Raw genomic sequence first — 23,718 nt, forward strand, 5'->3', positions numbered from 1 at the left:
AGGGTTAAAAAGAAAGATTCCTACTTTCATTGCTACCTGCTTGCTGGCTAGCCAGCTAGCCAGCCCTGTGGGCCTTGCTGCTGCTGCAGCCAATAAACAAAAGGTGGTGCTGCTGCTGCTTCTGCTGCTTCTGCTTCTGCTTGTGTCTGGCCCCTGTTGGAGCGTCCTGGCACAGGACTTCTGCTGCTGCTGACTAAATGGCCTCCTTAATTGGATCATTTGAGTAGCCAGCACACCTGTGCAGGTAGGGCATGACATGATAGGCAGCTGCCTTGATAGCGGGTGGGTGCTGAATGTTCCTAATTGACAAAATAAGATTAATGCTTATGAAGAAATATAAAATCTCATCCCTTCCCCAATATCGCGCCACACCCCTACCCCTTAATTCCCTGGTTGAACGTGATGGACATATGTCTTTTTTCGACCGTACTAACTATGTAACTATGTAACATAACATGGGGGGGGGGGGGGTCTCCTGGCTGTTCACACAGGTGTGTCATTGCTGTACATTGACCATGCATTGCTTCTGTGGTATTGCAAAGGCAAAGACAAATGCTTCCAGCCATCCATTGCACTAATGGATTGGTCATCAGCTGGCTGTCTATGTCCCGCATCAATATAGACCAAAGTACAGAGGGTTAGGCTATGCTATTGTGCACCTACCTGATGCATCAGAAGGTGCGAGGCCCTTGCTAAATTCTGTGCACAGACTTTGAGATCTATGCTTTAGACTGTATCTAAACCTGCTCCAACATGGACTGACATTCTGGCCTACTTTCAGCCGATGCGACTTGTCTGTCGCTGAACAGTCGCTTTTTATGTATTCAGCACCTATGTATAATGTTGTAAAAATGCTCTAGAAGCTAAAGTCGCAGAAATGTCACACATATTTGGCCTGCAACTTTCTGTGCGACAAATTCAGACAGGAAAAATCAGTATAAATCCTTAGAAAATTATCCCCCAGTGTCTCCATCTGCTGGCGGTATTGAATAAGCATTGCTGCACTGATGGGGTATGCATTAGACGAAAAAAAAGAAGAAAAAGAAGAATAATACGCCCAGAAAAGAGGCGAAAAGGAGAAAAACGTAAAAAAACGTGAAAAAAAAGTAAGAGGAAGAGAAGGGAAAAAAAGGTGGAAATGGGTTTAAAAGTGATTTCGGCGGAGAAATATATATATATATATATATATATATATATATATATATATATGCGCACACACACACATAGATATAAACGTATTCTCCGTTGAGATATTGCAGCCGCTGCTGTGTCCAGGCCCAGGAGCCTTAGCACTGTGCTGTGATGTCACTCAATACCACTGACATCACTAGGTGTAAACAACATCTCTCCTTTGCTGTGTATGTGACTATGGAGCTGTTTGGTGATGTCGTCTATTACGGCCTTCATAGAAGCAACAGGAGATTGTTGCATCCATCTTGAACCCTCAGAACTACAGTGCTATGATGTCACTCACTTCCACAGGCCTTGCAGAGTGTAAACAACAACAACCCAGCTTTGTTGTGTATGTAACCAAAGGGATTTGTGATGTCACCTAGAACCTTCACAGCAGCGACAGCTTTATGAGGAGCATCAGCACTGCTCTGCCTGAGCAGAACCATCACCGCCATAGGTTGTCAAATAACCCGGATTTAACCCACACAGGTAAGTCCAATGGGGTGCAGGCATGTCCTCTATGCTTACAGCTTCCCGTGGGTGTTGGTTTGATACCGTTTGGGGACAGCCAAGGAGGCATCTGCAGGCAACAAAGGTAGGTGTGTGCTTGTGTGTGTGTTTCCTATGCAGATCCTAAGCCCAGTGTCACATGCAAGTAGGAGGAGTAAGAAGGGTTCCTGGCAAATCCGGGTTATGGATTGCATTTAAAAAGGCCCCGTGGGAGTGCAATGGGCCCCTGTCTTGCTGCTTAGCAATAATGGTATGGGTTTAGGTTCTGCTGTGTGTACTGGTGGTTGACTGCCCCCCAGCCCAGAGTGTGCATGGAAAATTGTCTGGCAGCCTCCCTGACAGCAAGCAGTGATAGTGCCCATGAAGGGGACCTTGTTGGGCCCGCCCCTTTCACGGTTATCGCTTCTCGGCCTTTTGGCTAAGATCAAGTGTAGTATCTGTTCTTATCAGTTTAATATCTGATACGTCCCCTATCTGGGGACCATATATTAAATGGATTTTTGAGAACGGGGGCCGATTTCGAAGCTTGCTTCCGTCGCCCTATGCATTGACCCGATATGGCAGTATCTTCGGGTACAGTGCACCACCCCCTTACAGGGTTAAAAAGAAAGATTCCTACTTTCATTGCTACCTGCTTGCTGGCTAGCCAGCTAGCCAGCCCTGTGGGCCTTGCTGCTGCTGCAGCCAATAAACAAAAGGTGGTGCTGCTGCTGCTTCTGCTGCTTCTGCTTCTGCTTGTGTCTGGCCCCTGTTGGAGCGTCCAGGCACAGGACTTCTGCTGCTGCTGACTAAATGGCCTCCTTAATTGGATCATTTGAGTAGCCAGCACACCTGTGCAGGTAGGGCATGACATGATAGGCAGCTGCCTTGATAGCGGGTGGGTGCTGAATGTTCCTAATTGACAAAATAAGATTAATGCTTATGAAGAAATATAAAATCTCATCCCTTCCCCAATATCGCGCCACACCCCTACCCCTTAATTCCCTGGTTGAACGTGATGGACATATGTCTTTTTTCGACCGTACTAACTATGTAACTATGTAACATAACATGGGGGGGGGGGGGGGTCTCCTGGCTGTTCACACAGGTGTGTCATTGCTGTACATTGACCATGCATTGCTTCTGTGGTATTGCAAAGGCAAAGACAAATGCTTCCAGCCATCCATTGCACTAATGGATTGGTCATCAGCTGGCTGTCTATGTCCCGCATCAATATAGACCAAAGTACAGAGGGTTAGGCTATGCTATTGTGCACCTACCTGATGCATCAGAAGGTGCGAGGCCCTTGCTAAATTCTGTGCACAGACTTTGAGATCTATGCTTTAGACTGTATCTAAACCTGCTCCAACATGGACTGACATTCTGGCCTACTTTCAGCCGATGCGACTTGTCTGTCGCTGAACAGTCGCTTTTTATGTATTCAGCACCTATGTATAATGTTGTAAAAATGCTCTAGAAGCTAAAGTCGCAGAAATGTCACACATATTTGGCCTGCAACTTTCTGTGCGACAAATTCAGACAGGAAAAATCAGTATAAATCCTTAGAAAATTATCCCCCAGTGTCTCCATCTGCTGGCGGTATTGAATAAGCATTGCTGCACTGATGGGGTATGCATTAGACGAAAAAAAAGAAGAAAAAGAAGAATAATACGCCCAGAAAAGAGGCGAAAAGGAGAAAAACGTAAAAAAACGTGAAAAAAAAGTAAGAGGAAGAGAAGGGAAAAAAAGGTGGAAATGGGTTTAAAAGTGATTTCGGCGGAGAAATATATATATATATATATATATATATATATATATATATATATATATATGCGCACACACACACATAGATATAAACGTATTCTCCGTTGAGATATTGCAGCCGCTGCTGTGTCCAGGCCCAGGAGCCTTAGCACTGTGCTGTGATGTCACTCAATACCACTGACATCACTAGGTGTAAACAACATCTCTCCTTTGCTGTGTATGTGACTATGGAGCTGTTTGGTGATGTCGTCTATTACGGCCTTCATAGAAGCAACAGGAGATTGTTGCATCCATCTTGAACCCTCAGAACTACAGTGCTATGATGTCACTCACTTCCACAGGCCTTGCAGAGTGTAAACAACAACAACCCAGCTTTGTTGTGTATGTAACCAAAGGGATTTGTGATGTCACCTAGAACCTTCACAGCAGCGACAGCTTTATGAGGAGCATCAGCACTGCTCTGCCTGAGCAGAACCATCACCGCCATAGGTTGTCAAATAACCCGGATTTAACCCACACAGGTAAGTCCAATGGGGTGCAGGCATGTCCTCTATGCTTACAGCTTCCCGTGGGTGTTGGTTTGATACCGTTTGGGGACAGCCAAGGAGGCATCTGCAGGCAACAAAGGTAGGTGTGTGCTTGTGTGTGTGTTTCCTATGCAGATCCTAAGCCCAGTGTCACATGCAAGTAGGAGGAGTAAGAAGGGTTCCTGGCAAATCCGGGTTATGGATTGCATTTAAAAAGGCCCCGTGGGAGTGCAATGGGCCCCTGTCTTGCTGCTTAGCAATAATGGTATGGGTTTAGGTTCTGCTGTGTGTACTGGTGGTTGACTGCCCCCCAGCCCAGAGTGTGCATGGAAAATTGTCTGGCAGCCTCCCTGACAGCAAGCAGTGATAGTGCCCATGAAGGGGACCTTGTTGGGCCCGCCCCTTTCACGGTTATCGCTTCTCGGCCTTTTGGCTAAGATCAAGTGTAGTATCTGTTCTTATCAGTTTAATATCTGATACGTCCCCTATCTGGGGACCATATATTAAATGGATTTTTGAGAACGGGGGCCGATTTCGAAGCTTGCTTCCGTCGCCCTATGCATTGACCCGATATGGCAGTATCTTCGGGTACAGTGCACCACCCCCTTACAGGGTTAAAAAGAAAGATTCCTACTTTCATTGCTACCTGCTTGCTGGCTAGCCAGCTAGCCAGCCCTGTGGGCCTTGCTGCTGCTGCAGCCAATAAACAAAAGGTGGTGCTGCTGCTGCTTCTGCTGCTTCTGCTTCTGCTTGTGTCTGGCCCCTGTTGGAGCGTCCAGGCACAGGACTTCTGCTGCTGCTGACTAAATGGCCTCCTTAATTGGATCATTTGAGTAGCCAGCACACCTGTGCAGGTAGGGCATGACATGATAGGCAGCTGCCTTGATAGCGGGTGGGTGCTGAATGTTCCTAATTGACAAAATAAGATTAATGCTTATGAAGAAATATAAAATCTCATCCCTTCCCCAATATCGCGCCACACCCCTACCCCTTAATTCCCTGGTTGAACGTGATGGACATATGTCTTTTTTCGACCGTACTAACTATGTAACTATGTAACATAACATGGGGGGGGGGGGGGTCTCCTGGCTGTTCACACAGGTGTGTCATTGCTGTACATTGACCATGCATTGCTTCTGTGGTATTGCAAAGGCAAAGACAAATGCTTCCAGCCATCCATTGCACTAATGGATTGGTCATCAGCTGGCTGTCTATGTCCCGCATCAATATAGACCAAAGTACAGAGGGTTAGGCTATGCTATTGTGCACCTACCTGATGCATCAGAAGGTGCGAGGCCCTTGCTAAATTCTGTGCACAGACTTTGAGATCTATGCTTTAGACTGTATCTAAACCTGCTCCAACATGGACTGACATTCTGGCCTACTTTCAGCCGATGCGACTTGTCTGTCGCTGAACAGTCGCTTTTTATGTATTCAGCACCTATGTATAATGTTGTAAAAATGCTCTAGAAGCTAAAGTCGCAGAAATGTCACACATATTTGGCCTGCAACTTTCTGTGCGACAAATTCAGACAGGAAAAATCAGTATAAATCCTTAGAAAATTATCCCCCAGTGTCTCCATCTGCTGGCGGTATTGAATAAGCATTGCTGCACTGATGGGGTATGCATTAGACGAAAAAAAAGAAGAAAAAGAAGAATAATACGCCCAGAAAAGAGGCGAAAAGGAGAAAAACGTAAAAAAACGTGAAAAAAAAGTAAGAGGAAGAGAAGGGAAAAAAAGGTGGAAATGGGTTTAAAAGTGATTTCGGCGGAGAAATATATATATATATATATATATATATATATATATATATATATATGCGCACACACACACATAGATATAAACGTATTCTCCGTTGAGATATTGCAGCCGCTGCTGTGTCCAGGCCCAGGAGCCTTAGCACTGTGCTGTGATGTCACTCAATACCACTGACATCACTAGGTGTAAACAACATCTCTCCTTTGCTGTGTATGTGACTATGGAGCTGTTTGGTGATGTCGTCTATTACGGCCTTCATAGAAGCAACAGGAGATTGTTGCATCCATCTTGAACCCTCAGAACTACAGTGCTATGATGTCACTCACTTCCACAGGCCTTGCAGAGTGTAAACAACAACAACCCAGCTTTGTTGTGTATGTAACCAAAGGGATTTGTGATGTCACCTAGAACCTTCACAGCAGCGACAGCTTTATGAGGAGCATCAGCACTGCTCTGCCTGAGCAGAACCATCACCGCCATAGGTTGTCAAATAACCCGGATTTAACCCACACAGGTAAGTCCAATGGGGTGCAGGCATGTCCTCTATGCTTACAGCTTCCCGTGGGTGTTGGTTTGATACCGTTTGGGGACAGCCAAGGAGGCATCTGCAGGCAACAAAGGTAGGTGTGTGCTTGTGTGTGTGTTTCCTATGCAGATCCTAAGCCCAGTGTCACATGCAAGTAGGAGGAGTAAGAAGGGTTCCTGGCAAATCCGGGTTATGGATTGCATTTAAAAAGGCCCCGTGGGAGTGCAATGGGCCCCTGTCTTGCTGCTTAGCAATAATGGTATGGGTTTAGGTTCTGCTGTGTGTACTGGTGGTTGACTGCCCCCCAGCCCAGAGTGTGCATGGAAAATTGTCTGGCAGCCTCCCTGACAGCAAGCAGTGATAGTGCCCATGAAGGGGACCTTGTTGGGCCCGCCCCTTTCACGGTTATCGCTTCTCGGCCTTTTGGCTAAGATCAAGTGTAGTATCTGTTCTTATCAGTTTAATATCTGATACGTCCCCTATCTGGGGACCATATATTAAATGGATTTTTGAGAACGGGGGCCGATTTCGAAGCTTGCTTCCGTCGCCCTATGCATTGACCCGATATGGCAGTATCTTCGGGTACAGTGCACCACCCCCTTACAGGGTTAAAAAGAAAGATTCCTACTTTCATTGCTACCTGCTTGCTGGCTAGCCAGCTAGCCAGCCCTGTGGGCCTTGCTGCTGCTGCAGCCAATAAACAAAAGGTGGTGCTGCTGCTGCTTCTGCTGCTTCTGCTTCTGCTTGTGTCTGGCCCCTGTTGGAGCGTCCAGGCACAGGACTTCTGCTGCTGCTGACTAAATGGCCTCCTTAATTGGATCATTTGAGTAGCCAGCACACCTGTGCAGGTAGGGCATGACATGATAGGCAGCTGCCTTGATAGCGGGTGGGTGCTGAATGTTCCTAATTGACAAAATAAGATTAATGCTTATGAAGAAATATAAAATCTCATCCCTTCCCCAATATCGCGCCACACCCCTACCCCTTAATTCCCTGGTTGAACGTGATGGACATATGTCTTTTTTCGACCGTACTAACTATGTAACTATGTAACATAACATGGGGGGGGGGGGGTCTCCTGGCTGTTCACACAGGTGTGTCATTGCTGTACATTGACCATGCATTGCTTCTGTGGTATTGCAAAGGCAAAGACAAATGCTTCCAGCCATCCATTGCACTAATGGATTGGTCATCAGCTGGCTGTCTATGTCCCGCATCAATATAGACCAAAGTACAGAGGGTTAGGCTATGCTATTGTGCACCTACCTGATGCATCAGAAGGTGCGAGGCCCTTGCTAAATTCTGTGCACAGACTTTGAGATCTATGCTTTAGACTGTATCTAAACCTGCTCCAACATGGACTGACATTCTGGCCTACTTTCAGCCGATGCGACTTGTCTGTCGCTGAACAGTCGCTTTTTATGTATTCAGCACCTATGTATAATGTTGTAAAAATGCTCTAGAAGCTAAAGTCGCAGAAATGTCACACATATTTGGCCTGCAACTTTCTGTGCGACAAATTCAGACAGGAAAAATCAGTATAAATCCTTAGAAAATTATCCCCCAGTGTCTCCATCTGCTGGCGGTATTGAATAAGCATTGCTGCACTGATGGGGTATGCATTAGACGAAAAAAAAGAAGAAAAAGAAGAATAATACGCCCAGAAAAGAGGCGAAAAGGAGAAAAACGTAAAAAAACGTGAAAAAAAAGTAAGAGGAAGAGAAGGGAAAAAAAGGTGGAAATGGGTTTAAAAGTGATTTCGGCGGAGAATATATATATATATATATATATATATATATATATATATATATATATATGCGCACACACACACATAGATATAAACGTATTCTCCGTTGAGATATTGCAGCCGCTGCTGTGTCCAGGCCCAGGAGCCTTAGCACTGTGCTGTGATGTCACTCAATACCACTGACATCACTAGGTGTAAACAACATCTCTCCTTTGCTGTGTATGTGACTATGGAGCTGTTTGGTGTTTTCGTCTATTACGGCCTTCATAGAAGCAACAGGAGATTGTTGCATCCATCTTGAACCCTCAGAACTACAGTGCTATGATGTCACTCACTTCCACAGGCCTTGCAGAGTGTAAACAACAACAACCCAGCTTTGTTGTGTATGTAACCAAAGGGATTTGTGATGTCACCTAGAACCTTCACAGCAGCGACAGCTTTATGAGGAGCATCAGCACTGCTCTGCCTGAGCAGAACCATCACCGCCATAGGTTGTCAAATAACCCGGATTTAACCCACACAGGTAAGTCCAATGGGGTGCAGGCATGTCCTCTATGCTTACAGCTTCCCGTGGGTGTTGGTTTGATACCGTTTGGGGACAGCCAAGGAGGCATCTGCAGGCAACAAAGGTAGGTGTGTGCTTGTGTGTGTGTTTCCTATGCAGATCCTAAGCCCAGTGTCACATGCAAGTAGGAGGAGTAAGAAGGGTTCCTGGCAAATCCGGGTTATGGATTGCATTTAAAAAGGCCCCGTGGGAGTGCAATGGGCCCCTGTCTTGCTGCTTAGCAATAATGGTATGGGTTTAGGTTCTGCTGTGTGTACTGGTGGTTGACTGCCCCCCAGCCCAGAGTGTGCATGGAAAATTGTCTGGCAGCCTCCCTGACAGCAAGCAGTGATAGTGCCCATGAAGGGGACCTTGTTGGGCCCGCCCCTTTCACGGTTATCGCTTCTCGGCCTTTTGGCTAAGATCAAGTGTAGTATCTGTTCTTATCAGTTTAATATCTGATACGTCCCCTATCTGGGGACCATATATTAAATGGATTTTTGAGAACGGGGGCCGATTTCGAAGCTTGCTTCCGTCGCCCTATGCATTGACCCGATATGGCAGTATCTTCGGGTACAGTGCACCACCCCCTTACAGGGTTAAAAAGAAAGATTCCTACTTTCATTGCTACCTGCTTGCTGGCTAGCCAGCTAGCCAGCCCTGTGGGCCTTGCTGCTGCTGCAGCCAATAAACAAAAGGTGGTGCTGCTGCTGCTTCTGCTGCTTCTGCTTCTGCTTGTGTCTGGCCCCTGTTGGAGCGTCCAGGCACAGGACTTCTGCTGCTGCTGACTAAATGGCCTCCTTAATTGGATCATTTGAGTAGCCAGCACACCTGTGCAGGTAGGGCATGACATGATAGGCAGCTGCCTTGATAGCGGGTGGGTGCTGAATGTTCCTAATTGACAAAATAAGATTAATGCTTATGAAGAAATATAAAATCTCATCCCTTCCCCAATATCGCGCCACACCCCTACCCCTTAATTCCCTGGTTGAACGTGATGGACATATGTCTTTTTTCGACCGTACTAACTATGTAACTATGTAACATAACATGGGGGGGGGGGGGGTCTCCTGGCTGTTCACACAGGTGTGTCATTGCTGTACATTGACCATGCATTGCTTCTGTGGTATTGCAAAGGCAAAGACAAATGCTTCCAGCCATCCATTGCACTAATGGATTGGTCATCAGCTGGCTGTCTATGTCCCGCATCAATATAGACCAAAGTACAGAGGGTTAGGCTATGCTATTGTGCACCTACCTGATGCATCAGAAGGTGCGAGGCCCTTGCTAAATTCTGTGCACAGACTTTGAGATCTATGCTTTAGACTGTATCTAAACCTGCTCCAACATGGACTGACATTCTGGCCTACTTTCAGCCGATGCGACTTGTCTGTCGCTGAACAGTCGCTTTTTATGTATTCAGCACCTATGTATAATGTTGTAAAAATGCTCTAGAAGCTAAAGTCGCAGAAATGTCACACATATTTGGCCTGCAACTTTCTGTGCGACAAATTCAGACAGGAAAAATCAGTATAAATCCTTAGAAAATTATCCCCCAGTGTCTCCATCTGCTGGCGGTATTGAATAAGCATTGCTGCACTGATGGGGTATGCATTAGACGAAAAAAAAGAAGAAAAAGAAGAATAATACGCCCAGAAAAGAGGCGAAAAGGAGAAAAACGTAAAAAAACGTGAAAAAAAAGTAAGAGGAAGAGAAGGGAAAAAAAGGTGGAAATGGGTTTAAAAGTGATTTCGGCGGAGAATATATATATATATATATATATATATATATATATATATATATATATGCGCACACACACACATAGATATAAACGTATTCTCCGTTGAGATATTGCAGCCGCTGCTGTGTCCAGGCCCAGGAGCCTTAGCACTGTGCTGTGATGTCACTCAATACCACTGACATCACTAGGTGTAAACAACATCTCTCCTTTGCTGTGTATGTGACTATGGAGCTGTTTGGTGATGTCGTCTATTACGGCCTTCATAGAAGCAACAGGAGATTGTTGCATCCATCTTGAACCCTCAGAACTACAGTGCTATGATGTCACTCACTTCCACAGGCCTTGCAGAGTGTAAACAACAACAACCCAGCTTTGTTGTGTATGTAACCAAAGGGATTTGTGATGTCACCTAGAACCTTCACAGCAGCGACAGCTTTATGAGGAGCATCAGCACTGCTCTGCCTGAGCAGAACCATCACCGCCATAGGTTGTCAAATAACCCGGATTTAACCCACACAGGTAAGTCCAATGGGGTGCAGGCATGTCCTCTATGCTTACAGCTTCCCGTGGGTGTTGGTTTGATACCGTTTGGGGACAGCCAAGGAGGCATCTGCAGGCAACAAAGGTAGGTGTGTGCTTGTGTGTGTGTTTCCTATGCAGATCCTAAGCCCAGTGTCACATGCAAGTAGGAGGAGTAAGAAGGGTTCCTGGCAAATCCGGGTTATGGATTGCATTTAAAAAGGCCCCGTGGGAGTGCAATGGGCCCCTGTCTTGCTGCTTAGCAATAATGGTATGGGTTTAGGTTCTGCTGTGTGTACTGGTGGTTGACTGCCCCCCAGCCCAGAGTGTGCATGGAAAATTGTCTGGCAGCCTCCCTGACAGCAAGCAGTGATAGTGCCCATGAAGGGGACCTTGTTGGGCCCGCCCCTTTCACGGTTATCGCTTCTCGGCCTTTTGGCTAAGATCAAGTGTAGTATCTGTTCTTATCAGTTTAATATCTGATACGTCCCCTATCTGGGGACCATATATTAAATGGATTTTTGAGAACGGGGGCCGATTTCGAAGCTTGCTTCCGTCGCCCTATGCATTGACCCGATATGGCAGTATCTTCGGGTACAGTGCACCACCCCCTTACAGGGTTAAAAAGAAAGATTCCTACTTTCATTGCTACCTGCTTGCTGGCTAGCCAGCTAGCCAGCCCTGTGGGCCTTGCTGCTGCTGCAGCCAATAAACAAAAGGTGGTGCTGCTGCTGCTTCTGCTGCTTCTGCTTCTGCTTGTGTCTGGCCCCTGTTGGAGCGTCCAGGCACAGGACTTCTGCTGCTGCTGACTAAATGGCCTCCTTAATTGGATCATTTGAGTAGCCAGCACACCTGTGCAGGTAGGGCATGACATGATAGGCAGCTGCCTTGATAGCGGGTGGGTGCTGAATGTTCCTAATTGACAAAATAAGATTAATGCTTATGAAGAAATATAAAATCTCATCCCTTCCCCAATATCGCGCCACACCCCTACCCCTTAATTCCCTGGTTGAACGTGATGGACATATGTCTTTTTTCGACCGTACTAACTATGTAACTATGTAACATAACATGGGGGGGGGGGGTCTCCTGGCTGTTCACACAGGTGTGTCATTGCTGTACATTGACCATGCATTGCTTCTGTGGTATTGCAAAGGCAAAGACAAATGCTTCCAGCCATCCATTGCACTAATGGATTGGTCATCAGCTGGCTGTCTATGTCCCGCATCAATATAGACCAAAGTACAGAGGGTTAGGCTATGCTATTGTGCACCTACCTGATGCATCAGAAGGTGCGAGGCCCTTGCTAAATTCTGTGCACAGACTTTGAGATCTATGCTTTAGACTGTATCTAAACCTGCTCCAACATGGACTGACATTCTGGCCTACTTTCAGCCGATGCGACTTGTCTGTCGCTGAACAGTCGCTTTTTATGTATTCAGCACCTATGTATAATGTTGTAAAAATGCTCTAGAAGCTAAAGTCGCAGAAATGTCACACATATTTGGCCTGCAACTTTCTGTGCGACAAATTCAGACAGGAAAAATCAGTATAAATCCTTAGAAAATTATCCCCCAGTGTCTCCATCTGCTGGCGGTATTGAATAAGCATTGCTGCACTGATGGGGTATGCATTAGACGAAAAAAAAGAAGAAAAAGAAGAATAATACGCCCAGAAAAGAGGCGAAAAGGAGAAAAACGTAAAAAAACGTGAAAAAAAAGTAAGAGGAAGAGAAGGGAAAAAAAGGTGGAAATGGGTTTAAAAGTGATTTCGGCGGAGAAATATATATATATATATATATATATATATATATATATATATATATATGCGCACACACACACATAGATATAAACGTATTCTCCGTTGAGATATTGCAGCCGCTGCTGTGTCCAGGCCCAGGAGCCTTAGCACTGTGCTGTGATGTCACTCAATACCACTGACATCACTAGGTGTAAACAACATCTCTCCTTTGCTGTGTATGTGACTATGGAGCTGTTTGGTGATGTCGTCTATTACGGCCTTCATAGAAGCAACAGGAGATTGTTGCATCCATCTTGAACCCTCAGAACTACAGTGCTATGATGTCACTCACTTCCACAGGCCTTGCAGAGTGTAAACAACAACAACCCAGCTTTGTTGTGTATGTAACCAAAGGGATTTGTGATGTCACCTAGAACCTTCACAGCAGCGACAGCTTTATGAGGAGCATCAGCACTGCTCTGCCTGAGCAGAACCATCACCGCCATAGGTTGTCAAATAACCCGGATTTAACCCACACAGGTAAGTCCAATGGGGTGCAGGCATGTCCTCTATGCTTACAGCTTCCCGTGGGTGTTGGTTTGATACCGTTTGGGGACAGCCAAGGAGGCATCTGCAGGCAACAAAGGTAGGTGTGTGCTTGTGTGTGTGTTTCCTATGCAGATCCTAAGCCCAGTGTCACATGCAAGTAGGAGGAGTAAGAAGGGTTCCTGGCAAATCCGGGTTATGGATTGCATTTAAAAAGGCCCCGTGGGAGTGCAATGGGCCCCTGTCTTGCTGCTTAGCAATAATGGTATGGGTTTAGGTTCTGCTGTGTGTACTGGTGGTTGACTGCCCCCCAGCCCAGAGTGTGCATGGAAAATTGTCTGGCAGCCTCCCTGACAGCAAGCAGTGATAGTGCCCATGAAGGGGACCTTGTTGGGCCCGCCCCTTTCACGGTTATCGCTTCTCGGCCTTTTGGCTAAGATCAAGTGTAGTATCTGTTCTTATCAGTTTAATATCTGATACGTCCCCTATCTGGGGACCATATATTAAATGGATTTTTGAGAACGGGGGCCGATTTCGAAGCTTGCTTCCGTCGCCCTATGCATTGACCCGATATGGCAGTATCTTCGGGTACAGTGCACCACCCCCTTACAGGGTTAAAAAGAAAGATTCCTACTTTCATTGCTACCTGCTTGCTGGCTAGCCAGCTAGCCAGCCCTGTGGGCCTTGCTGCTGCTGCAGCCAATAAACAAAAGGTGGTGCTGCTGCTGCTTCTGCTGCTTCTGCTTCTGCTTGTGTCTGGCCCCTGTTGGAGCGTCCAGGCACAGGACTTCTGCTGCTGCTGACTAAATGGCCTCCTTAATTGGATCATTTGAGTAGCCAGCACACCTGTGCAGGTAGGGCATGACATGATAGGCAGCTGCCTTGATAGCGGGTGGGTGCTGAATGTTCCTAATTGACAAAATAAGATTAATGCTTATGAAGAAATATAAAATCTCATCCCTTCCCCAATATCGCGCCACACCCCTACCCCTTAATTCCCTGGTTGAACGTGATGGACATATGTCTTTTTTCGACCGTACTAACTATGTAACTATGTAACATAACATGGGGGGGGGGGGGTCTCCTGGCTGTTCACACAGGTGTGTCATTGCTGTACATTGACCATGCATTGCTTCTGTGGTATTGCAAAGGCAAAGACAAATGCTTCCAGCCATCCATTGCACTAATGGATTGGTCATCAGCTGGCTGTCTATGTCCCGCATCAATATAGACCAAAGTACAGAGGGTTAGGCTATGCTATTGTGCACCTACCTGATGCATCAGAAGGTGCGAGGCCCTTGCTAAATTCTGTGCACAGACTTTGAGATCTATGCTTTAGACTGTATCTAAACCTGCTCCAACATGGACTGACATTCTGGCCTACTTTCAGCCGATGCGACTTGTCTGTCGCTGAACAGTCGCTTTTTATGTATTCAGCACCTATGTATAATGTTGTAAAAATGCTCTAGAAGCTAAAGTCGCAGAAATGTCACACATATTTGGCCTGCAACTTTCTGTGCGACAAATTCAGACAGGAAAAATCAGTATAAATCCTTAGAAAATTATCCCCCAGTGTCTCCATCTGCTGGCGGTATTGAATAAGCATTGCTGCACTGATGGGGTATGCATTAGACGAAAAAAAAGAAGAAAAAGAAGAATAATACGCCCAGAAAAGAGGCGAAAAGGAGAAAAACGTAAAAAAACGTGAAAAAAAAGTAAGAGGAAGAGAAGGGAAAAAAAGGTGGAAATGGGTTTAAAAGTGATTTCGGCGGAGAATATATATATATATATATATATATATATATATATATATATATATATATATATGCGCACACACACACATAGATATAAACGTATTCTCCGTTGAGATATTGCAGCCGCTGCTGTGTCCAGGCCCAGGAGCCTTAGCACTGTGCTGTGATGTCACTCAATACCACTGACATCACTAGGTGTAAACAACATCTCTCCTTTGCTGTGTATGTGACTATGGAGCTGTTTGGTGATGTCGTCTATTACGGCCTTCATAGAAGCAACAGGAGATTGTTGCATCCATCTTGAACCCTCAGAACTACAGTGCTATGATGTCACTCACTTCCACAGGCCTTGCAGAGTGTAAACAACAACAACCCAGCTTTGTTGTGTATGTAACCAAAGGGATTTGTGATGTCACCTAGAACCTTCACAGCAGCGACAGCTTTATGAGGAGCATCAGCACTGCTCTGCCTGAGCAGAACCATCACCGCCATAGGTTGTCAAATAACCCGGATTTAACCCACACAGGTAAGTCCAATGGGGTGCAGGCATGTCCTCTATGCTTACAGCTTCCCGTGGGTGTTGGTTTGATACCGTTTGGGGACAGCCAAGGAGGCATCTGCAGGCAACAAAGGTAGGTGTGTGCTTGTGTGTGTGTTTCCTATGCAGATCCTAAGCCCAGTGTCACATGCAAGTAGGAGGAGTAAGAAGGGTTCCTGGCAAATCCGGGTTATGGATTGCATTTAAAAAGGCCCCGTGGGAGTGCAATGGGCCCCTGTCTTGCTGCTTAGCAATAATGGTATGGGTTTAGGTTCTGCTGTGTGTACTGGTGGTTGACTGCCCCCCAGCCCAGAGTGTGCATGGAAAATTGTCTGGCAGCCTCCCTGACAGCAAGCAGTGATAGTGCCCATGAAGGGGACCTTGTTGGGCCCGCCCCTTTCACGGTTATCGCTTCTCGGCCTTTTGGCTAAGATCAAGTGTAGTTATCTGTTCTTATCAGTTTAATATCTGATACGTCCCCTATCTGGGGACCATATATTAAATGGATTTTTGAGAACGGGGGCCGATTTCGAAGCTTGCTTCCGTCGCCCTATGCATTGACCCGATATGGCAGTATCTTCGGGTACAGTGCACCACCCCCTTACAGGGTTAAAAAGAAAGATTCCTACTTTCATTGCTACCTGCTTGCTGGCTAGCCAGCTAGCCAGCCCTGTGGGCCTTGCTGCTGCTGCAGCCAATAAACAAAAGGTGGTGCTGCTGCTGCTTCTGCTGCTTCTGCTTCTGCTTGTGTCTGGCCCCTGTTGGAGCGTCCAGGCACAGGACTTCTGCTGCTGCTGACTAAATGGCCTCCTTAATTGGATCATTTGAGTAGCCAGCACACCTGTGCAGGTAGGGCATGACATGATAGGCAGCTGCCTTGATAGCGGGTGGGTGCTGAATGTTCCTAATTGACAAAATAAGATTAATGCTTATGAAGAAATATAAAATCTCATCCCTTCCCCAATATCGCGCCACACCCCTACCCCTTAATTCCCTGGTTGAACGTGATGGACATATGTCTTTTTTCGACCGTACTAACTATGTAACTATGTAACATAACATGGGGGGGGGGGGGGTCTCCTGGCTGTTCACACAGGTGTGTCATTGCTGTACATTGACCATGCATTGCTTCTGTGGTATTGCAAAGGCAAAGACAAATGCTTCCAGCCATCCATTGCACTAATGGATTGGTCATCAGCTGGCTGTCTATGTCCCGCATCAATATAGACCAAAGTACAGAGGGTTAGGCTATGCTATTGTGCACCTACCTGATGCATCAGAAGGTGCGAGGCCCTTGCTAAATTCTGTGCACAGACTTTGAGATCTATGCTTTAGACTGTATCTAAACCTGCTCCAACATGGACTGACATTCTGGCCTACTTTCAGCCGATGCGACTTGTCTGTCGCTGAACAGTCGCTTTTTATGTATTCAGCACCTATGTATAATGTTGTAAAAATGCTCTAGAAGCTAAAGTCGCAGAAATGTCACACATATTTGGCCTGCAACTTTCTGTGCGACAAATTCAGACAGGAAAAATCAGTATAAATCCTTAGAAAATTATCCCCCAGTGTCTCCATCTGCTGGCGGTATTGAATAAGCATTGCTGCACTGATGGGGTATGCATTAGACGAAAAAAAAGAAGAAAAAGAAGAATAATACGCCCAGAAAAGAGGCGAAAAGGAGAAAAACGTAAAAAAACGTGAAAAAAAAGTAAGAGGAAGAGAAGGGAAAAAAAGGTGGAAATGGGTTTAAAAGTGATTTCGGCGGAGAAATATATATATATATATATATATATATATATATATATATATATATATGCGCACACACACACATAGATATAAACGTATTCTCCGTTGAGATATTGCAGCCGCTGCTGTGTCCAGGCCCAGGAGCCTTAGCACTGTGCTGTGATGTCACTCAATACCACTGACATCACTAGGTGTAAACAACATCTCTCCTTTGCTGTGTATGTGACTATGGAGCTGTTTGGTGATGTCGTCTATTACGGCCTTCATAGAAGCAACAGGAGATTGTTGCATCCATCTTGAACCCTCAGAACTACAGTGCTATGATGTCACTCACTTCCACAGGCCTTGCAGAGTGTAAACAACAACAACCCAGCTTTGTTGTGTATGTAACCAAAGGGATTTGTGATGTCACCTAGAACCTTCACAGCAGCGACAGCTTTATGAGGAGCATCAGCACTGCTCTGCCTGAGCAGAACCATCACCGCCATAGGTTGTCAAATAACCCGGATTTAACCCACACAGGTAAGTCCAATGGGGTGCAGGCATGTCCTCTATGCTTACAGCTTCCCGTGGGTGTTGGTTTGATACCGTTTGGGGACAGCCAAGGAGGCATCTGCAGGCAACAAAGGTAGGTGTGTGCTTGTGTGTGTGTTTCCTATGCAGATCCTAAGCCCAGTGTCACATGCAAGTAGGAGGAGTAAGAAGGGTTCCTGGCAAATCCGGGTTATGGATTGCATTTAAAAAGGCCCCGTGGGAGTGCAATGGGCCCCTGTCTTGCTGCTTAGCAATAATGGTATGGGTTTAGGTTCTGCTGTGTGTACTGGTGGTTGACTGCCCCCCAGCCCAGAGTGTGCATGGAAAATTGTCTGGCAGCCTCCCTGACAGCAAGCAGTGATAGTGCCCATGAAGGGGACCTTGTTGGGCCCGCCCCTTTCACGGTTATCGCTTCTCGGCCTTTTGGCTAAGATCAAGTGTAGTATCTGTTCTTATCAGTTTAATATCTGATACGTCCCCTATCTGGGGACCATATATTAAATGGATTTTTGAGAACGGGGGCCGATTTCGAAGCTTGCTTCCGTCGCCCTATGCATTGACCCGATATGGCAGTATCTTCGGGTACAGTGCACCACCCCCTTACAGGGTTAAAAAGAAAGATTCCTACTTTCATTGCTACCTGCTTGCTGGCTAGCCAGCTAGCCAGCCCTGTGGGCCTTGCTGCTGCTGCAGCCAATAAACAAAAGGTGGTGCTGCTGCTGCTTCTGCTGCTTCTGCTTCTGCTTGTGTCTGGCCCCTGTTGGAGCGTCCAGGCACAGGACTTCTGCTGCTGCTGACTAAATGGCCTCCTTAATTGGATCATTTGAGTAGCCAGCACACCTGTGCAGGTAGGGCATGACATGATAGGCAGCTGCCTTGATAGCGGGTGGGTGCTGAATGTTCCTAATTGACAAAATAAGATTAATGCTTATGAAGAAATATAAAATCTCATCCCTTCCCCAATATCGCGCCACACCCCTACCCCTTAATTCCCTGGTTGAACGTGATGGACATATGTCTTTTTTCGACCGTACTAACTATGTAACTATGTAACATAACATGGGGGGGGGGGGGGTCTCCTGGCTGTTCACACAGGTGTGTCATTGCTGTACATTGACCATGCATTGCTTCTGTGGTATTGCAAAGGCAAAGACAAATGCTTCCAGCCATCCATTGCACTAATGGATTGGTCATCAGCTGGCTGTCTATGTCCCGCATCAATATAGACCAAAGTACAGAGGGTTAGGCTATGCTATTGTGCACCTACCTGATGCATCAGAAGGTGCGAGGCCCTTGCTAAATTCTGTGCACAGACTTTGAGATCTATGCTTTAGACTGTATCTAAACCTGCTCCAACATGGACTGACATTCTGGCCTACTTTCAGCCGATGCGACTTGTCTGTCGCTGAACAGTCGCTTTTTATGTATTCAGCACCTATGTATAATGTTGTAAAAATGCTCTAGAAGCTAAAGTCGCAGAAATGTCACACATATTTGGCCTGCAACTTTCTGTGCGACAAATTCAGACAGGAAAAATCAGTATAAATCCTTAGAAAATTATCCCCCAGTGTCTCCATCTGCTGGCGGTATTGAATAAGCATTGCTGCACTGATGGGGTATGCATTAGACGAAAAAAAAGAAGAAAAAGAAGAATAATACGCCCAGAAAAGAGGCGAAAAGGAGAAAAACGTAAAAAAACGTGAAAAAAAAGTAAGAGGAAGAGAAGGGAAAAAAAGGTGGAAATGGGTTTAAAAGTGATTTCGGCGGAGAAATATATATATATATATATATATATATATATATATATATATATATATGCGCACACACACACATAGATATAAACGTATTCTCCGTTGAGATATTGCAGCCGCTGCTGTGTCCAGGCCCAGGAGCCTTAGCACTGTGCTGTGATGTCAAATACCACTGACATCACTAGGTGTAAACAACATCTCTCCTTTGCTGTGTATGTGACTATGGAGCTGTTTGGTGATGTCGTCTATTACGGCCTTCATAGAAGCAACAGGAGATTGTTGCATCCATCTTGAACCCTCAGAACTACAGTGCTATGATGTCACTCACTTCCACAGGCCTTGCAGAGTGTAAACAACAACAACCCAGCTTTGTTGTGTATGTAACCAAAGGGATTTGTGATGTCACCTAGAACCTTCACAGCAGCGACAGCTTTATGAGGAGCATCAGCACTGCTCTGCCTGAGCAGAACCATCACCGCCATAGGTTGTCAAATAACCCGGATTTAACCCACACAGGTAAGTCCAATGGGGTGCAGGCATGTCCTCTATGCTTACAGCTTCCCGTGGGTGTTGGTTTGATACCGTTTGGGGACAGCCAAGGAGGCATCTGCAGGCAACAAAGGTAGGTGTGTGCTTGTGTGTGTGTTTCCTATGCAGATCCTAAGCCCAGTGTCACATGCAAGTAGGAGGAGTAAGAAGGGTTCCTGGCAAATCCGGGTTATGGATTGCATTTAAAAAGGCCCCGTGGGAGTGCAATGGGCCCCTGTCTTGCTGCTTAGCAATAATGGTATGGGTTTAGGTTCTGCTGTGTGTACTGGTGGTTGACTGCCCCCCAGCCCAGAGTGTGCATGGAAAATTGTCTGGCAGCCTCCCTGACAGCAAGCAGTGATAGTGCCCATGAAGGGGACCTTGTTGGGCCCGCCCCTTTCACGGTTATCGCTTCTCGGCCTTTTGGCTAAGATCAAGTGTAGTATCTGTTCTTATCAGTTTAATATCTGATACGTCCCCTATCTGGGGACCATATATTAAATGGATTTTTGAGAACGGGGGCCGATTTCGAAGCTTGCTTCCGTCGCCCTATGCATTGACCCGATATGGCAGTATCTTCGGGTACAGTGCACCACCCCCTTACAGGGTTAAAAAGAAAGATTCCTACTTTCATTGCTACCTGCTTGCTGGCTAGCCAGCTAGCCAGCCCTGTGGGCCTTGCTGCTGCTGCAGCCAATAAACAAAAGGTGGTGCTGCTGCTGCTTCTGCTGCTTCTGCTTCTGCTTGTGTCTGGCCCCTGTTGGAGCGTCCAGGCACAGGACTTCTGCTGCTGCTGACTAAATGGCCTCCTTAATTGGATCATTTGAGTAGCCAGCACACCTGTGCAGGTAGGGCATGACATGATAGGCAGCTGCCTTGATAGCGGGTGGGTGCTGAATGTTCCTAATTGACAAAATAAGATTAATGCTTATGAAGAAATATAAAATCTCATCCCTTCCCCAATATCGCGCCACACCCCTACCCCTTAATTCCCTGGTTGAACGTGATGGACATATGTCTTTTTTCGACCGTACTAACTATGTAACTATGTAACATAACATGGGGGGGGGGGGGGTCTCCTGGCTGTTCACACAGGTGTGTCATTGCTGTACATTGACCATGCATTGCTTCTGTGGTATTGCAAAGGCAAAGACAAATGCTTCCAGCCATCCATTGCACTAATGGATTGGTCATCAGCTGGCTGTCTATGTCCCGCATCAATATAGACCAAAGTACAGAGGGTTAGGCTATGCTATTGTGCACCTACCTGATGCATCAGAAGGTGCGAGGCCCTTGCTAAATTCTGTGCACAGACTTTGAGATCTATGCTTTAGACTGTATCTAAACCTGCTCCAACATGGACTGACATTCTGGCCTACTTTCAGCCGATGCGACTTGTCTGTCGCTGAACAGTCGCTTTTTATGTATTCAGCACCTATGTATAATGTTGTAAAAATGCTCTAGAAGCTAAAGTCGCAGAAATGTCACACATATTTGGCCTGCAACTTTCTGTGCGACAAATTCAGACAGGAAAAATCAGTATAAATCCTTAGAAAATTATCCCCCAGTGTCTCCATCTGCTGGCGGTATTGAATAAGCATTGCTGCACTGATGGGGTATGCATTAGACGAAAAAAAAGAAGAAAAAGAAGAATAATACGCCCAGAAAAGAGGCGAAAAGGAGAAAAACGTAAAAAAACGTGAAAAAAAAGTAAGAGGAAGAGAAGGGAAAAAAAGGTGGAAATGGGTTTAAAAGTGATTTCGGCGGAGAAATATATATATATATATATATATATATATATATATATATATATATATGCGCACACACACACATAGATATAAACGTATTCTCCGTTGAGATATTGCAGCCGCTGCTGTGTCCAGGCCCAGGAGCCTTAGCACTGTGCTGTGATGTCACTCAATACCACTGACATCACTAGGTGTAAACAACATCTCTCCTTTGCTGTGTATGTGACTATGGAGCTGTTTGGTGATGTCGTCTATTACGGCCTTCATAGAAGCAACAGGAGATTGTTGCATCCATCTTGAACCCTCAGAACTACAGTGCTATGATGTCACTCACTTCCACAGGCCTTGCAGAGTGTAAACAACAACAACCCAGCTTTGTTGTGTATGTAACCAAAGGGATTTGTGATGTCACCTAGAACCTTCACAGCAGCGACAGCTTTATGAGGAGCATCAGCACTGCTCTGCCTGAGCAGAACCATCACCGCCATAGGTTGTCAAATAACCCGGATTTAACCCACACAGGTAAGTCCAATGGGGTGCAGGCATGTCCTCTATGCTTACAGCTTCCCGTGGGTGTTGGTTTGATACCGTTTGGGGACAGCCAAGGAGGCATCTGCAGGCAACAAAGGTAGGTGTGTGCTTGTGTGTGTGTTTCCTATGCAGATCCTAAGCCCAGTGTCACATGCAAGTAGGAGGAGTAAGAAGGGTTCCTGGCAAATCCGGGTTATGGATTGCATTTAAAAAGGCCCCGTGGGAGTGCAATGGGCCCCTGTCTTGCTGCTTAGCAATAATGGTATGGGTTTAGGTTCTGCTGTGTGTACTGGTGGTTGACTGCCCCCCAGCCCAGAGTGTGCATGGAAAATTGTCTGGCAGCCTCCCTGACAGCAAGCAGTGATAGTGCCCATGAAGGGGACCTTGTTGGGCCCGCCCCTTTCACGGTTATCGCTTCTCGGCCTTTTGGCTAAGATCAAGTGTCAGTTTAATATCTGATACGTCCCCTATCTGGGGACCATATATTAAATGGATTTTGGATTTTTGAGAACGGGGGCCGATTTCGAAGCTTGCTTCCGTCGCCCTATGCATTGACCCGATATGGCAGTATCTTCGGGTACAGTGCACCACCCCCTTACAGGGTTAAAAAGAAAGATTCCTACTTTCATTGCTACCTGCTTGCTGGCTAGCCAGCTAGCCAGCCCTGTGGGCCTTGCTGCTGCTGCAGCCAATAAACAAAAGGTGGTGCTGCTGCTGCTTCTGCTGCTTCTGCTTCTGCTTGTGTCTGGCCCCTGTTGGAGCGTCCAGGCACAGGACTTCTGCTGCTGCTGACTAAATGGCCTCCTTAATTGGATCATTTGAGTAGCCAGCACACCTGTGCAGGTAGGGCATGACATGATAGGCAGCTGCCTTGATAGCGGTGGGTGCTGAATGTTCCTAATTGACAAAATAAGATTAATGCTTATGAAGAAATATAAAATCTCATCCCTTCCCCAATATCGCGCCACACCCCTACCCCTTAATTCCCTGGTTGAACGTGATGGACATATGTCTTTTTTCGACCGTACTAACTATGTAACTATGTAACATAACATGGGGGGGGGGGGGGTCTCCTGGCTGTTCACACAGGTGTGTCATTGCTGTACATTGACCATGCATTGCTTCTGTGGTATTGCAAAGGCAAAGACAAATGCTTCCAGCCATCCATTGCACTAATGGATTGGTCATCAGCTGGCTGTCTATGTCCCGCATCAATATAGACCAAAGTACAGAGGGTTAGGCTATGCTATTGTGCACCTACCTGATGCATCAGAAGGTGCGAGGCCCTTGCTAAATTCTGTGCACAGACTTTGAGATCTATGCTTTAGACTGTATCTAAACCTGCTCCAACATGGACTGACATTCTGGCCTACTTTCAGCCGATGCGACTTGTCTGTCGCTGAACAGTCGCTTTTTATGTATTCAGCACCTATGTATAATGTTGTAAAAATGCTCTAGAAGCTAAAGTCGCAGAAATGTCACACATATTTGGCCTGCAACTTTCTGTGC

The 23,718-nt window shown here is 46.2% G+C and overlaps 10 non-coding genes across 10 annotated transcripts; all 10 read left to right on the plus strand.

Moving 5' to 3' along the window:
• Positions 1-2,081: 2,081 nt before the first annotated feature.
• Positions 2,082-2,272, plus strand: LOC130341111 (U2 spliceosomal RNA). The gene has a single exon (XR_008881108.1). It is a non-coding gene; the product is annotated as a U2 spliceosomal RNA (small nuclear RNA).
• A 2,094-nt stretch (positions 2,273-4,366) lies between these two features.
• On the plus strand, positions 4,367-4,557 carry LOC130341112 (U2 spliceosomal RNA). Its single transcript, XR_008881109.1, has one exon. It is a non-coding gene; the product is annotated as a U2 spliceosomal RNA (small nuclear RNA).
• Positions 4,558-6,646: 2,089 nt separating this feature from the next.
• Positions 6,647-6,837, plus strand: LOC130341113 (U2 spliceosomal RNA). Its single transcript, XR_008881110.1, has one exon. It is a non-coding gene; the product is annotated as a U2 spliceosomal RNA (small nuclear RNA).
• Positions 6,838-8,928: 2,091 nt separating this feature from the next.
• LOC130341115 (U2 spliceosomal RNA) lies at positions 8,929-9,119 on the plus strand. The gene has a single exon (XR_008881111.1). It is a non-coding gene; the product is annotated as a U2 spliceosomal RNA (small nuclear RNA).
• Positions 9,120-11,209: 2,090 nt separating this feature from the next.
• LOC130341116 (U2 spliceosomal RNA) lies at positions 11,210-11,400 on the plus strand. Its single transcript, XR_008881112.1, has one exon. It is a non-coding gene; the product is annotated as a U2 spliceosomal RNA (small nuclear RNA).
• Positions 11,401-13,489: 2,089 nt separating this feature from the next.
• Positions 13,490-13,680, plus strand: LOC130341117 (U2 spliceosomal RNA). The gene has a single exon (XR_008881113.1). It is a non-coding gene; the product is annotated as a U2 spliceosomal RNA (small nuclear RNA).
• A 2,095-nt stretch (positions 13,681-15,775) lies between these two features.
• On the plus strand, positions 15,776-15,967 carry LOC130341143 (U2 spliceosomal RNA). Its single transcript, XR_008881136.1, has one exon. It is a non-coding gene; the product is annotated as a U2 spliceosomal RNA (small nuclear RNA).
• Positions 15,968-18,058: 2,091 nt separating this feature from the next.
• Positions 18,059-18,249, plus strand: LOC130341118 (U2 spliceosomal RNA). Its single transcript, XR_008881114.1, has one exon. It is a non-coding gene; the product is annotated as a U2 spliceosomal RNA (small nuclear RNA).
• Positions 18,250-20,337: 2,088 nt separating this feature from the next.
• LOC130341119 (U2 spliceosomal RNA) lies at positions 20,338-20,528 on the plus strand. Its single transcript, XR_008881115.1, has one exon. It is a non-coding gene; the product is annotated as a U2 spliceosomal RNA (small nuclear RNA).
• A 2,091-nt stretch (positions 20,529-22,619) lies between these two features.
• LOC130341144 (U2 spliceosomal RNA) lies at positions 22,620-22,802 on the plus strand. Its single transcript, XR_008881137.1, has one exon. It is a non-coding gene; the product is annotated as a U2 spliceosomal RNA (small nuclear RNA).
• The last annotated feature ends 916 nt before the right edge of the window (positions 22,803-23,718 follow it).

Source organism: Hyla sarda, unplaced genomic scaffold (assembly GCF_029499605.1).
Source record: "Hyla sarda isolate aHylSar1 unplaced genomic scaffold, aHylSar1.hap1 scaffold_612, whole genome shotgun sequence".
NCBI classification, from domain to species: domain Eukaryota; kingdom Metazoa; phylum Chordata; class Amphibia; order Anura; family Hylidae; genus Hyla; species Hyla sarda.